The sequence below is a fragment of the Equus asinus genome, chromosome 14 (genome assembly GCF_041296235.1).
Source record: "Equus asinus isolate D_3611 breed Donkey chromosome 14, EquAss-T2T_v2, whole genome shotgun sequence".
Classification (NCBI taxonomy): domain Eukaryota; kingdom Metazoa; phylum Chordata; class Mammalia; order Perissodactyla; family Equidae; genus Equus; species Equus asinus.
In genome coordinates this window covers 30,838,226-30,846,483 of record NC_091803.1, presented here as the reverse complement: position 1 = coordinate 30,846,483, position 8,258 = coordinate 30,838,226, and the positions used below count along the sequence as shown (strand labels likewise).

The window sequence follows — 8,258 nt, the reverse complement described above, 5'->3', positions numbered from 1 at the left end:
CTCTTCCCCAAGAGCCGGAGTTGGGTCGCATCCCCTTGAGAGCGGGGGAACGGGGCGGCAGAGTGCATCTGTAGCCGAGACTTCTCCTCGCTGTCCACTAAGGCCCGTGCCTCGAGTGGTGGGAGTTCTTTCTGAAGTTGGGATGACTCCCGCTGCAGATTGTGCACCTCGGTCAGCACCAGCCACTGCCACTCCTCCAGCACGTTGACCCGCTGCTTCAACGTGTCCCGTTCCCGGAGAAGCTCCTCCAGCTGATTCGCGTCCACGCCCCGAACCTCATGGCCAGCGTTGGATGTTTGCCAGATGGTGAGTAAAGTCTGACATTTCTGGCTTAAGGCACCGATTTCAATGTCTTTGGCTCGGACGAGGCGTGATAAGTGCCGGATCGCTTCTCGAAACATGTCCTCACCGCCGCTGTCAGATCGAGGGCGCCGTGTCTGATTTTCGCCTCGCAGCTTCCCGAGCTCTGCTTCTTTGGCCACCAGCAGGTCCATCATTGCGTGATACGCCCTTTTCAGGTGGCTGTTTTCCCTCACCTTCTCGTCGAAAACGGCCAACACTCGTTCCCTTTCCAAAGCATAGGCTTGCAGTTGCTGCTGGAGGCCCCCCGCATCCTGGACGGAGGCAGCCGAAGCTAGGCGAGCGGGAAGGCCCTGGCTCTCCCAGTCTTGCGGCTGGATCGTCTGAGTTCGTGGCCCGGTCTCATCTTCGTCCGGCTCCTCAAGCCGCTCGGTCAGAGGGATCGTCTTTTCAGTCCCAAGTTTCATCTCCCCTTCTGCCGCTTCTCTCCCTTTTCCTAAAGGTTCGGTTTCAGCTTTGGCTCCATCATGCTTGTCACTTCCGTTTTGCCAGCGAAGACCCGCCACTCTCGCTGCTTGACAAATCTCAGCAGGTTTTGTCTGCACGGGCTGGGTCTTCTCGGGCGACGGGGTTTGGATGTGTTCTGTGGTGTTCTGCGCGGTCTCAGTTTCCTCTTCCTCGGCTGAAGAGAGCTGAGCACGTTTTCTAGGCATGGGCTCGGGCGCCTCCTTAAGATCGCCCACTTGCCATTTCTGCTCTCGGCAAGATGGAAGGCGTTGTGCCTTCCTCTGCTTTTGCTCTTCAGTGGTCCTTGGAGGATGCTGGGTTTCCTCCTCCAGGTGACCTTCGATCCCTTTCAGTTGAGACACCTCAGATTCTAGTTGTGTCACGGCGTCGAGGGTGTTCGGGTCAACCACAGGAGCGGCTGGAGCCCGTTGTCTCCGTGGCTCCAGCTCTTCCCTCAGGTGACTGCCTTCTTCTTGCAGGGAGGCGAGCCTCGTGTCTCCTTCCTCGAGGGTTTCCCGCAGAGTTGCGGTGTCTCTCCGAGCTGGAGTTGCCGGTCTCTCCTTCTCCGGTGGTCCGGTCGCCTGAATGGCTTCCGTCTCCTTTCTCCCCGAGTTGGGGAAGTCTGGCAGCTTTTGCGTCCCCTTCCTCAGCACACCTCTGGTGAAGTCAGAGAGGTGTGCGGGGAGGGAAGCCACACTGCCGCCCACTCGCCCCAGGGAATGGCCTAAGCCGGAGCCGAGGCCGAGGCCACCAAACCAGGAGGCCATCGCTGCGGGTCACAGCACTGACCTGGTGCGCTCCGCGAAGAGCGTCCAGCCCAGTCGGACAGTCCCGCCAAGTGTCAGGGCCCCGGTGGCCGCACGAGGCTAAGAGTCAAATCACAGCCAGTCGTTGCTAGGCACCGGCGGGCTGGCGGCCTGGGGGCGGGTCCTGGGCGGGGCCTGAGCGGGGCGCGGGCTCCAACCGTTGGGCTCGGGCTCCGGAGGGGAGGGGAGGGGCTGCCCGCAACCGCGAGGCCTGCCGCCAGGCCCTCACCCATGGCCACCTCCTGACCCGCGTGCCCCTCTCCCCGCGCCCCTGCACCGCCAGCCCCGTGGACCTCTGCTCATCCCCAGGGCTTCCCACCACGGCGGTGTGCCCCCTTCTCCCTCTGCTTCAGTGCCAACCCCGGGACCGCCATCCCCACACCACCCCACCTGTGCGCGTGGCAGCGCGTGTGGGCAGAAAGGACCCAGGGCTCTGACTGCCGCCAAGCGCCTCCCACGCTCCCTCCTGTCCTGTGGCCGGGGATTTTCCCAGCCGGCTTGGAGAACACTCGGAGGGCCAAGGTACGTGGGGACCCGCCTCCACCTGCAGAGTTCCCACGAGGACCGTACTTCTGGCCCCGACCTTGGACTCTGTTTGAAAATCTTTCTTACTCGATGCCAGTGGAAGCGTCTGCTGTGACTGAGATGAGAAGCGGGTGGCAGTTAGGCACCCAAAGTCAAAACCGTTGCTGCTGGGGAACCTGTGGCTTCGTTGCCGTCGACTTCCCGGAGATGTGTGTGTGTTTTTTCCACTTGAGCGATTGTAAGAGAGAGGGAGAAGCAGGGCGAAGAGGTCCAAGGTCCTGGTTTGTGGCTGATATGGTGGAGAGGAAGGAAGCCGCTGGCGAGCATTCTGCCTCGCACGGGACACCCTTGTCTTGCTGGACAAGTGCAGAGCGCCGAGAGCATGGTTTATGGACTATTTGCTGTGTGCAGGGCCCCCGCAAAGGCCAAAACAGCCAACGTCATAAAGTCTGCTTTGGACGAGTTGACTAAGAGGCGCTCCAAAGAGGAGATTTCTCTGGCAGTCCTCTTTTGCTTGGCTTGGCTTGGCTTGGCTTTTTTTACCCTGCCCTTCTCTCTCTTCCTCCCCAGGCTATTTTCCCTTAGAGGAGGATGTGGGAAAGTCAGGGGGCCCAGGAAGCGGGGCAGGGAAGAGGTTGAGGATGGAAGAAGGCGAGCCGGTATGGGTTGGGGGAGCAGGCTGTGCAGGAAAGGTGATCCGCCTTTCCTTGCTCTCCGCTTGCTGCCTTCCCCTAAGCCTTGAACTTCCACCCGTTCCTCCTCTGCCAGTCCTCCTGTCGACCTCTCGTTTGAGTCCTGTCTTCCTCTTCCTTTTTCTTCTCCTGTGTTTTCATAAAGATTTAGAGTGTCCTTATGATAAAAAAGGAAAAAAACTGGATTTCCCTGCCCTCCATGCCCTGGGCACCCTGATGTCACACTCACGGTTACCTGACCTCGCTTTTGTACCTACCTACCTGTCCTCCACTCGCTGTCCCATGTCATCTCATTGTCCTTCACTTTTCTGGGAGGCTGTTTGAAGGTCTTATTTCCATCTGCCACTTCCATTTTCTTCCCACTTTCCCAAACCTTAACACTTTACATTCTCATTTCTTCTCCCAATCCCTCCACTCCTAAAGAAGCCCCTAAAAACATTATAATTCCCTTGGAACAATGACCTCCTCAGTGTCAGACCTGGCATTTGACTTGACTTGAGACATGTCTTCTTTGTTAAAATTTTTCCCTCGTTTCCCCTGATTGTTTTCTTTCCTTGTATGGCATGTTTTCTCCGTTTCTGTCCCGTGGCCGGAAGTCATCCTTTTCTGAGGTCCCTTCCTTGCTCCTCTGTTCTTTGTCTTTTTGTCCCTTCCATATCCCTTTTTCTCCAGCAATTCCATCATTTTGATAGCGTCTGACCTACATCTTCATCCTCACAGCCTCCCAAGCATCAGTTCCCTTTGATGACCGTCGGTCACCTTCAACTCAGCATATTTCAAACAGCAAACAGATTCTGCCCCCAAACTAGCCAGTCTTTCATCCCATCTGGCCTCCTTGATTCCACCATCTGCAAACAATCCAAGTTCAACATCTTGATGTTCTCTTGGCCTTCCTTTCTAGTACCCATTGCTGAGTTCTGTCCATTTTCCCTGTGCTGTACCTTCCTCTTCACTCCCACTGTCCCACTCTACTCCTGTCCTCACCACCTTGTGCATGGGCTGTGGGATAAAATGTGAATGGCCAGCTTCAAGGTCCCTTTGGGTTTTTCTCAGCCCAAGTCTTCTCTGTCCATTTAGTTCCTGTCCATCTTCTCAGAGCCCTTCCAAGCTCCCCTCCTTTGAGAAGCCTTCTCTGACAGCTGAATCCAACAGTGAACACTTGTCTGCTGACTTGCTCTAGCATTTATGCTCTACACTAGAAGTCGCAAACAGCCATATCTCATATAAAAGAATATTGTTTTTACATCAGTTGCCATCATTTCAAACCCAGACACTTTCACATAACAATCCTGATTTCTGGCTTCTCTTATAAATTCAGAAAGCCTCGTGACAGTGGATCTGCTTTCCCACATGGCAACATTGGTCTGGCACCCAGGAGCAACTGCTGCCTTTCGGCAAACCGCGCACTCCCCGGCCTGATTCAGCGCCTGTGGTGCCTGTCCTGCCCCTGTAGTCGGTTGTGTTTATGACCCTCGTCTATACCATTTTCTGCCGTGCCTTTGCAAATATGTCTTGTCTTGTTCTTGACTGTTGTATGTTCACGTGTCTGTCTTGTATTTTGTTCCCAATTCGACTGCTCTCATTCGGAGGGTGGGGAGTCTCTATGAAATTTGTTTGTCTGCTCCAGGGCCTGGCCCCTAATAGGCCTGTTGTGTGAAAGGCCAGCTCCTTCAGTGGAGTTTGTTTCTCCTAGGAGTTGTCTCTAGGTCAGTGGTGCTCACATCCACCCTCTGCCAACGTTGCACCAAGGTGAGGGGTGGGCACGCTGTTCAGTGTTTACTAGGAAGTTCCAGCAGGAGTTTGGAGGATGCATGCCTCTCAGTATCTCAGGGTCAAGCATATGGTGGAGGTGATGGCGGGTGTGATTTGCACAACTCTGGGTGATTCTGATGTGTTTCCCCAGGGAAAGGGTCAGGGGGCCATTTTCTGCCCATGTCAAGAATCATTGCTTTAGATAAAAGGGACAAAGCGTTCAAGGTAAGATCTGGCCTCTGAGGGGACTATACCAGAGCTCTGTCTTCTGAGAAGGGCCAGGCCCCCGTGGGATGCATTTTCTCTTAGGAGTTACCCTGGCCAGGGTGGGACCAGAGACAAGGGGCACTCCTGACAGTTCTGAGAGTGGTCTGCTCTTTGATTTTGTCCACCACCTCCCTTAACCTCGCACCCTTCCTCAGCCTCTCCCCCACTTGCCCTTTCTGTCAATTTTTCCCTTTTCACAGGCTCTCTGGTGTCTGGGTCTGTGGGCTTCCGCTTTCTTCCTTCCCCCTGTGCAGACCACGTGGTGGGCCCTGCCCCTGCGCTTACGTAGGGAGAGTGTGAGAGGAGTCACTAGAGGAGCATCGCCTGCTTCGAATCCCAGATTCCAGTAGCCACGTGGCTGAAGGATAGATGTCCGTCAGCGGTGCTGGGAAGGATGCTAGCCCTTCCTGTCCTGGAAAGAACTCAGTGTTCCTCAGCGGCGCACTTTTCCCCAGCGGGCTTTCCCCCTTTGCTCCTGTGCTTCTCTGACAGCGCTGGACCTCTGCAGCTCCCCAGGCATGCCGCGCCCAACCAGATACTGCATATCCGGGTTCATCACCTCCACTTGCTAAACTGTCGTTTCTATCTTACTGCTTTATTGTAGGTATTCCTGCTAAGCTGTCTCACATCTTTTGTGGAATGAAGCAGAGCATGTGACCTGCAAATAATAGAAAACATTCTTTTCCTGCTGTCAGCTGAGCCTTCAGCCTGATCTGCTTTGCGGCTGCAGATACTGTGTTCTGTCCTACTGAGAATGGGATGAACCTGTTTGGGGATACCACATTCGGGAGCACCGCATGTCCTGGAGGTGTAGTGTCTAAGGTGAGTTCACGTGGGCCATTCCTGTCTTGTATGACAACACTTGTCTTATGTTTAAAATTTTAAGGAATTATTTCCTTTTTCACATTGAAGGAGTCCTCTAGATGGAAGACCATTGCTGCTCTGCAAGGGTAGAAAAAATGTGTTGTCAGTGAAAACTGTGTGCTCAGATGAATCCTTTGTTTTCACGCAAGGTGGCCCACCTTCCCATGTTAATGTGGGCTGGGTGCAGGTATAGGAGTGCCATCATGACTTCTCGGCAACTCACGTGGGGTGCCACGTAGGCAGGGTCAGGGCTCCTGTTCCACGAGTAGCCTCCTAGCCTGGCACATCTTTTGTGCTCTAGGAGATGGTCAACACCAAGTGCAAAAAGAACAAGTGTTTCCCATTTTCCCAAAGCCTCAACTACCGGCCTCCTACAAAATATCCCCTTTGTTAGTTTGGGCAGTGAATAACTTGGTCGTCAAGTGTCTTACTGAATGGTGTGCTGCTCTCTAGAGAAGTAGGCGGAAAAGCCAGCCTTCAGGACCCCTTTGGAAGAACACCTGAAGTGGAGTGGGCGTGAGATCGCACTGCCCATTGAAGCCCGTGCCCTGCTGCTCCTGGAGACGAGCATGAAGGAGGAGGTGAGGGGCCGCGTGGGCCTGCAGGCCACGTCTCCGTGCCCAGAGCACCCCACCTCTGTCACACAGCCACTGTCGAGACTTTGTAGACCAGTGGCTTTCAAGCTTTATTCGCTGTGGCCCACATGTAAAATCGAGACCCTGTTCATTATACCTGGTGGGGGTGTTGGAAATGAAACAGAGCTTTCACAGAGCCATATTTGCCTTTCTGCCTGCAGGACACTCTGACTTCTTTTTGCCCCATGTTCCATTTTAGACTCTGGTTGTGATTTGTGAAAATTAATTTCATGACAGACTAATGGACCAGAGCTTCCATGAGCTTTAGGTTTTTTTGCCAGGATCTTACTTTTGTGTAGCGCTGTGCAGTTTAGGGCGGACATTTACATACCCCATGAACCAAGCAGGGCAGGTCTCATTACTCCTCTTGTAGAGATGAGGAAACCAGCAGGCAAGGAGTTCACACTGGGGCAGAGCCACAATCAAAAGGCAAATCTGTGTTTCCTTTTTAAAACTTTTTATTGAAGTGAAACGTACATGCAGAAAATTTTACCTATCACAAGGGAACCGTTTGAAAAGTTTTCCCAAACTGAACCCACCATGGAATCAGTACCCACGTCAAGAAACACCCCAAAAGCCTACCTTGTGTTTGCTTCCAGTCACTAGCCCTTCTTTCCCCATGATGTGACCCCAACCTCTAATAGCCTCAATCAGTACTTGTCATCCCGGGCCCATGTTGTCCCCCTCACGAGACATTTGGCAAGGTCTGGTGACACTGCTGCTTGACATGACTTGGGGTTGGGGAGGAGTTGCTACTGTCATCTAGCAGATAGAAAGCAGGGATGCTGCTGAACATCTCACAATGCCCAGGCCGGCCACCACCACCAAGACTTATCTGGCCCAAATGTCACTACTGCGGAGGTGGAGAAACCTGCCTAGATTAATGTCTTAAAATTCAAGTCTTCGAACTCCTGGGCCAATGTCTTCATCGTCCTGCCTGTCGTGGTTCACCCTTCATGCGTTTGTCTCCCCTTCTCTAAGTGACATTTAGGGCAGTAAAGTGACTAGCAGCCTAGTCTAACAATTTTTCTTGAAATGTCAATTTTTAAAAAATATTCCTAAATTTAGAAAATCTATAGCAATCAACCTTGGAGAAGTAGAAACTATTGCATTTAAATAGATTTCTGATAGGCACAGGTAGTTTAGCAGTGGAGCAGGGCCAGAGCTGGCATTGATTACAAATGGACTCCTCTCTGCCTGCTGCTGTGCCCCGGGAACATACTGGGTCCTCTTCCCTCCCCCTGACAGCCCTGCAAGGCAGGCAGTGTTACCCCTCTCTCAGCTGGGGGGCGCTGGAGTTGGGGGGTCGAGAGGAGGGCTCTTCCATCAGAGTTTTACTGCTGCTCAGTGTAAGGCTCACACCTTGAACTTGATGCTGATGGCTTTTCATTGTCTTTAGGGCCTTTTCCGAACTGGGGCTGGGGCCTCCAAGTTAAAGAAACTGAAAGCTGCTTTGGACTGTTCTACTTCTCACCTGGATGAGTTCTCCTCAGACCCCCATGCTGTTGCAGGTGAGCTCTGAGGGGTCGCCCTCAAGGTGGCGGGCAAGTCCTACCTCAGACAGCCCATCAGTTCAAAATCCACTTTTAATTGTAGCTTTAAGTGAAATGGTCTCCTTATATGGTAATTAACCAATAAAAATGAAAAGGTTTGTGTGTGTGTGTCTATACATATATGTGTGTATAAATATACTCACACACACATTTTTTTAATTCCTAATTTTTGTTTTCCTAATGACTAACTAAAGGTAGCATATAATCCAAATATTTGGAGACATGCTTGTGTTTTCTTCCCTTCTTTCACCCACTAGATCGAAATCTAGATCTGCCTGGAGAAATGATGTCTATTAAGAAGATGGCTTTGAAGCTCATTTTATTTTCTGTTGCTCTCAATATATTTTGCAAGGGGCC

At 52.6% G+C, this 8,258-nt stretch overlaps 1 long non-coding RNA gene across 1 annotated transcript; it reads left to right on the top strand.

The window, feature by feature from the left end:
* Positions 1–4,094: 4,094 nt before the first annotated feature.
* LOC123276952 (uncharacterized) lies at positions 4,095–7,856 on the top strand. Its single transcript, XR_011494016.1, has 3 exons — positions 4,095–5,671; positions 6,167–6,294; positions 7,748–7,856. It is a non-coding gene; the product is annotated as an uncharacterized lncRNA (long non-coding RNA).
* Positions 7,857–8,258: the final 402 nt, after the last annotated feature.